This window comes from Capsicum annuum, chromosome 6 (genome assembly GCF_002878395.1).
Source record: "Capsicum annuum cultivar UCD-10X-F1 chromosome 6, UCD10Xv1.1, whole genome shotgun sequence".
Classification (NCBI taxonomy): Eukaryota; Viridiplantae; Streptophyta; class Magnoliopsida; order Solanales; family Solanaceae; genus Capsicum; species Capsicum annuum.
This window is the reverse complement of record NC_061116.1, coordinates 175,923,967-175,931,761: the sequence shown is the minus strand read 5'-3', so window position 1 is coordinate 175,931,761 and position 7,795 is coordinate 175,923,967. Positions and strand designations below refer to the sequence as shown.

The window sequence follows — 7,795 nt, the reverse complement described above, 5'->3', positions numbered from 1 at the left end:
AGATGGGTGGAAAATGACTTCTTTGCTCCCACAAACCCATAATTTAGTAAGCAAAAGCGCTTGGTGATGCGACAGGTGATGCACCTCATCGATGGTGTTGATGTAATTATTAATGCACCACGTCGATGGTGATGATGCGATAGCCAATATTATGCATCTTGATCATATTGGCTTGCTATTTTGGTTATCCAAACGTGTATCATACAATGTCTAAAAATTCTAAAACTCACTTGAGATGACCTATAGATAACCCTGATCATGAATCAATTTAAAAATCGATAATCTAAGGTCGGAAATATCAAAAATGAGATCATTGAAATATCGAGGACAAAATTGAGACTAAGTCTTAACACTTCACTAAAAAAAAATTTAAGTTCGGGACCTTTTTTAGCATGCTATACAGGACTGAAATGGGCTAGGACTTTATAGGTTCTTATAGATAGCATTTGATCTAGAGTTAGAAGTATGGACCTAAAAGTTTAGCAGTGGTAAAGTGGGGATAATGTTTATTTGAATTTAGTAGATATGTTTTGATGGTGCCAAAAAGGTGTTGCATAGTTTGTTTAATAGCACTTTGAGAGAGATTTCTCAGTTAAGAGAGACTTAGAGTATGTCAATACTTTAGTCAGGATAGAGTTTAAGCAGCGATCATAAAGGTAGATAAGTTTGTTAAGGTTGAATATGTTTATAAAATTTTGTGTGAATTAGTGTTTCATGATTCCTATCTAGTAGTAATAAGTGGGTATTAGTGTATGAGAATTTCTGTGGATATCCATGTTAAGTATTAGAATCTAAGTTTAAAGTTTGGATGATTTAGCTAATAGAAAGAAGAGTTTGAAATTCTAGATAATGTGAACTCAGGGTATGGTGATACTCCCAAAGATTCTAAGTTAGTAAGTGTTTACATTGTTATATGATGTCTATAAGGGCTATAAAATATTAAAAGTTCAATCTCAGAAGGAAGTATAGTCTTTCAGGGTGAGTTTATTATTTATGTGTATTGCTATATCTAAGACTCTAGAGTAGAGTGATTGTTGTTCAGTTTAGACTTTATTAAAAGGGTCTATAGACTTAGAACGATGGCTTAAATCTAAGGGGGAGATGATAGGATAAGTAACCAAGTCAGGTTCTCAAATTTTAATAGTGATGTCAGTATGTTGTAGATCAACACTAGGGGAGGCAGAGGCCTGACCTATTCTTATTTTGATACAAAATTTATACTTCAGTCATTACAACATCCACTCATGCCTTACAAGTCAGCTCTATGATCATAGCTCATATTCATTTACTTCATAGAGAATCATGTACACTCCTAGTTCTTAGTATAAAGAGTTCCAGTTTATCAGAAGTACAAATCATATTCCATGAATTTATGAACTCCAAACTAAGGTCATGCAACTCATAACTCATGTACTCATGGTACACCCTCAATAACCAGTGAAAATTCACATGTTCACAATTTAGACCTCTTTAATGAATTCATGCCTTTGATACTCTATTCCTCAGGCCTCAGTTGAGTGTCAAAGTTATGTATAATATTCTTTCATAATTTAGGTCCTTATGTTCTAACCTTTCAGTGACCTCTTCCTATTTTAAGATAGTGATGATGAAAATAGATAAACAATGGTTTAGATAGGAAAGAGTAAATGTTCCTTATTAGGGAAAGATTGTTGTATTCTTATTTTATCTAAGGCTATAAGTTTGAAGGAACATTGAGGCAAAGCTTTTGGTATAGTTATGGTTAGTTGAGAATTCTATGTGTGTCTTCTTGAGATAGTGCATAGAAGTTATTATTAATAAAGATATTAGAGAATATGGGAAAATTCCTTGGTGGGTTGATTGACTAGAAGTTTATATGTGGTTATAACGCTAGGCTTGCATGTCATGTTGGTATATAAGTGGATAAATACATTGTGCACTAATGAATTCTTAGTGAGAGGTTGAAGTTAGTTGTTGAAGTGCCAAGGAGAATTATTCTTGAGATGAAGGCCCTAAAAAATACATAGGGTATTAAATATGTGGTTTAGAGTAGTATTATGGTGTTATGTGGGGTACCTAGTGACTTTGAGGAGGCTTGATCATAGTGAGAGAATTTAGTTCAACTTAGACTTTAGTAGATGGAGTTGTCAATCCCCCTTTAAAGATATAAGTGGTGTCAAATAAATGGTATTATTTAAGAGAAAAAGCATAGCTGAGGGAGTATTTGAGAAGTGTGGCTAAGCTTGAAAGTTAGTAGTTGCATTGCCTAAGGCATAGTAATTCTATCCTAGCTTGTGTTTTATAGGCCTATAGTCCATGTTATAGAGTTATAGTCATGTTGTGATTCCTTATTCAAATATCTTATTCGGATCATGCCCAAAATTCTTTGCTCCATAGTGTTATTAGAACTTCTTAGAAAAAGTGTTCAAGAAATACTCCAGTTGAGTATAAACTTTCACTATGATTCAGTCTTTATAGCCTGTAATTCAGTTTTACAATTAGACGAATAAGCTCCTACAGTTTTCCATCTTTAGATCTAGTCTTACTATCTAAAGTTTCATCAATATAGATACTCCATGAGGTAATTTATTCACATTCATTCAGTCCATGCCTTATAATTTTGATTTAGTCATGATTTAGTTCATAAGTTTTTAGTACATGATCTCAGTTTTCCTAGTATTCCAACTAGACATTGTAATACCCTAAAAGTTCCTAGATAAGTTTATAATTGTTCGTAACATGTTTAAAGGCCCCAAAGCGATTGTGTCAAACCATAGATAAGTATCATGACCATTCACGGTGACACCCGCAAAATTTCAAGCATTTTATTTTTGGCTTTCCTTTGTTCGAAGCATCAATTTTTGACTTAAAATGTGTTCAGGTATGTTAATATAGTGTCTCGAAAGAATTTACAAATTTTTGAATGAGGTTTGGGCTATTTTTAAATTTTGAAGCAGTAAGCCTCTATGATATCATCAGGTCATGAAGGATAGTCTCTACAATAAGCAACGTGGCATGGAGGATAGTCTCCGTGATAAGCAGCGTACCACACTAGTGTTTGAATTTTTTCTAGTTTTTGATTTTTTCCACTTGTGGTGAGGAGCTTTAAATATTTTACCCCTTGAGCAACCTTAGTCTTGTTATCTCATAAATTGTGCTTACATAATGTGCTTGGTGATGACATGAAGCCCTTTTCTTTTGATTCCTATACGTGTTTTGGTGAGGGAAAATTCCTAAGGTGATGTTACATACTTTACTTCATACTTCTAAAGTTTCAACAAGTTCCTACCTATCATTCAAGGACGAATTATTCCAAAGGGGAGATAATGTAACACCCCGCATTTTCGGGCTAGAATTCGAACCATTATTCCTACATGTGTAAACTCAAAACAAATGATTCCTATGTAAATATAAGTGTTATGATCATTAGCCTAGTGTGCATGTTTTGAGGATAAATGACTTTTGGGTTTTTTCCACATGTTCAAATGCTTTCAAAATAAAGTTTTTAAACCTGAGAATAGAGTCACTACTAAATTTATTTAGAAAAATTAAGAAAATCTTTAAAAATTACTTAAATGATTCAAATCAGAAAAATCATTTAAGTTTGAAATTCTGGGTAAGTGGTTCCTATAAGTACTCTTGGAATGTTGTTAAGGCATCAAGAGTATCCGCTAACTTGCGGTTATCCGAACTATTTGAAAACCACTCTTTTGACTAACTTTAAAAAGGGAAATTGAATGTTGAAAGGAAATTGATTAAGGAAAAATTTGCGCAAAATAAATCGGCAGCTTAGTGGGGAATTTAACTAGCTCTAAGAAAGATAAAATCAAATGGCACTTAAAGGGGAAAGGGGAGAATTAGAAGACTTGGGCTCATAAGCCTAAATCCATCAATCCTGTCCTAATCTAATTGGGATTTTGGACCACTTGCACCTATCCTAAACTATTCATTTAGGTTTTTAGCCCATCATCACCTATTCTAATCTAAATATTGGGCTTTTGGCCCATAACCTATCTTAAACTATATTTTTGGACCTTTTGGCCCAAAATCTGTTTCGTCTCTATTAATTTTAGAACTTTCGTTTCGAGGCCCAAATGAATGATTCAAGAAATAAATAAAGAAATAACTAAGACAGGTAAAATATGAGACTTTTCAAGTCTCTTGAAAACTTCATTAATGAGTTTTGACCCATCTTTCTTCTTTTCATGGTAACTCCTTCTTTCTCCAAAGATAGCCGACTCAAAGAAATAGGCCACATTGGCCCTTTATGAAATCTGGATGGAAGGAGTTCATTTGGACTCCAAAAATATATTCACATGCAAAAGAGGAAAGAAACGAAATTAACACATATCCGGAATGCAAAGAAAGAAGTAAAGAACTCAACCTATATTCAACAGTTGATACCTAATAGATAAATGATTAAAAAAATATTCACACACATAAAGAAATAGAAAAGTATTTTGACAAGTGCCAAATTTCCATATTAGTCTATAATCTCTCTTTTTTCATTCTAGAATAACTAATAAGTTGCTATAAGAATACTTTGGCAAACTTAAATACTAAAAAATATGTTATTTTGGGATTTAGGTAACTAAGGAAAACAAATGATATAAGAAAATTCAACATTCTCAGTAAGTGAAGCCAACCATTTTGTATTTCAGATAGTACACAAGAACAAGATTGAATAAGGTAGGGACCAAGGTGCGAATGAATCAATTCGACAAGAAAATCAACATGGGAAAAATCTCATTAGACTAACATGTCATTTACGAAGATTAAACAACCGTGTCGCACCAAAAGAAGGAAAAACAAGAGGAGAGCACCGACAACCAAACTCATAACTATGTCTCAGATAGATAAACAAATCAAGTGCCACTTTAATTAGAGGTAGAGTTAAGAAACTTGTTTGACAAAATTTCAACTATTTTTAATTATATATTGTACAAACATAATCACAAAATTTTTCAGAAAGGGCTAAACCAGGTTATTCAATGAAATACACGAAGAAAATCAAATTTGAGAGGAAAATCAACTCACTACTTTAATTTCAGATACCACAGAAAAAGACCAAGGAAGCTGCTCAATGGTAGAAAAGTCAACTTTATAGACATATATATAAGATTCTGTATTATTGATTAAAGGAAATTAAGAGTGATGTCCAAGCATAATATTTGCAGACGTTAAGGACCAATATTTTTAACACCTTTATTATATAGTAACTTCCACACTTAAGTTACAATAGAATAAAATGCAGTTCCAAAGAACTATGGAAGTGAAGAAGATCCGGTCTTTGCTTCCAAATAGGTACCCCAATAATATCTCTTTTGGTTCACCTATACGACAACACATTATAAACTCATCTTTAAAACATATTCATTTAGGACAAAATTTCAAGCTTTGATGTTGACCATTACGAGAGATAAAGAGAGATTTGTCATCGTTAAACCATCCATAGGCTATTCAACTTATCAAAGAAAATCACAATCGTGATAGACGAGGTCAGAAAAAATACTCAAAATGTACATTTTAAAAGATTGACTTAACATTTTTGGAGGATAAACTCCACTATTTCCTTTTGACATTATGAGTCAAAGAAGACATGGTGAAGAGTCCACTTTATCAAGAAAGTGAAGAAGATGAGCTAGACTAAACATGCATAAAAATCAAAATGCCTTTCGTAAAATATCAAAATGCCTTTCGTAAAATATCAACCGAGAGGATATAGAACTCACACTATTCTAGGCTAACTATTTGAGTAGCTAAATATCAACAGAAAATGAACGACACCTAGCAAGAGACGACCGAACAATTATGAGTGAAATGAAACAGATTAAAAGCATACCCCATGCAAAACTTCATCAAGGTGCAATTTTTAACTTAAGAATTTGACTAGATCAAGGTATAAAACTCAACTCAACTAATTCCTCGATCAACACGCTATTCACATTTGTAGAGCAAGACGAAGGAAAAAGATATTTTTAAAAGCTCATATTTTAGAAAAATACACAGTAGAAAAAAGAAATAGCTTAAACACACAGAATATAAACTTTTCAAGTTAACAACTTACAAATAACATAGAATGAGATTTAAATTATAGAAATATCGTAACCAGAACATCATCGCAACCAATCCTATGACCTTTAAGGCCTCTACAAGAAATAATTCCCAACATACATTGCAATAATCAAAAATACTACTGCTATAACTATTACAACACGATAGTATAAGGAGGAATAAAAACCTAACCAATTTTGGGGAAAAAATGAGACCTCGATCTTCGTCAAAATCTTCCACCATTGGAAGCAGCTTTTTAGACCTCCGATTAGTCAAAAAAAAAATTAGACTATCAAATTTTAACTCTTTTCTGAAAAGTGTTTTTAATACCTTTAAGACTTGCCCATTCAGCTCATGAAGGGGATTTATATAGAAGGAATTTTGGGGTTAAGAAAATGGTTCCACCTATGTAGAATTTGAGATTTTCAGGCGTAAGTTGGGTAATTCCAATTAAAGAAAATTCAAATTCAGGATCAAGATAAGGTTTTCAACCAGGAATTGTACCAATTTTGGATTTTTCTTTGATGAAATCCAAAATTCGGAATATTAAGAGAAATGGAATTTTTCTTTTACCAATCAAAATTGAGCAATATGTACCTTCATGATACAATTCCAATGGTTTGAATCAATTTTTTTGTGGAATATTCCCTTGAATCCTGACCTGGATGCTAGCTAGCCACTTTCTAGAAGTTTCGTGTAGCTTCTAGTGCTACCATGCACACCTTTTTGCATTGAAAAGAGATGGAGATGATGAGGTCGGGGTTTGAAGGTAGGGATTGGGTTGAGATTTGCTGGGTCGGGGCTAGTTGGATCAGAATTGTTGGGTGCGTTGCTATCATTGCTGTTCACGTATTGTTTGTTTTTTGATATAGAGTATTGCACGAGTTGCTGTTGTTTTTGTTCGCTATTTTGCTGAAGGAGATGGAAATAGGAAGGGTGGGCCGAGTCAGCAATTTTAGAGTGGGCCTGGTGTGGGTTTTTGGTTTTGGACCTATTTTAGTTATTGTTTTTTATTGGGTTGGGCGGCTGGTGCATATTTAATAGGGATGGGTAGATTTGGTCATTTTTCAAATAGCCTATTTGCTTGAACTTATTCAATTACATTTAAATTTTAGACTAATTGATAATCAATTGATCAATTACATTGAAATTGTGGCCAATTTGATTTCAATTAAGGTCCATTTTAATAAATTGACCAAATAGAATCAAAGTTCTGAAACAAATTAACAATTATTTTAATCCTAGGTTTCTTGGTTTCATAAAATCCAACATATATTTCTCAAATAAATTAATTTTGAGTATTTTTTTAATACAAATTAAGAATTTTCCCATTTAAATTAATTTTAGAGATAATACTTGATTAAAATTTAATTTTTTGTGAAAATGACCATATAAGTGACAAAATTATACGATCTCATATACATGGATACGAAAATATATAATCTCCACTTAAAGTGATAAAATTACCTAGATAAATCCTATGAAAAGTTCTTATCTGGATATAATAAATGTTATTATTTTATTTAAAATTGAAGAAACTCTAGAATAAATTTAGTCGGAAGGAAAAAAATTAGGTGTCAACAACGTCCCCCTCCCTTTGGGTAGGGTGGATGTAAGTAACCCTGGGCAAAGGGAGTTTGACATTTCTAATATTTGTTAACTCCAAATTTGTTTCTCAAAGGGTTGGTTTTCACACGAGTTTTATGAAGTTATGGTTGGACCCCTGTATTGGGTTTCCTACATATCTGAGGTTACATGAGAG

At 32.7% G+C, this 7,795-nt stretch overlaps 1 long non-coding RNA gene across 1 annotated transcript; it reads right to left on the bottom strand.

Annotated features, from left to right (window-relative positions):
- Window positions 1–3,800: 3,800 nt before the first annotated feature.
- On the bottom strand, window positions 3,801–7,150 carry LOC107872962. The gene is made up of 2 exons (XR_001675048.2): window positions 6,631–7,150; window positions 3,801–6,295 (listed from the first exon to the last, which is right to left on the bottom strand). It is a non-coding gene; the product is annotated as an uncharacterized LOC107872962 (long non-coding RNA).
- Between the last annotated feature and the right edge of the window lie 645 nt (window positions 7,151–7,795).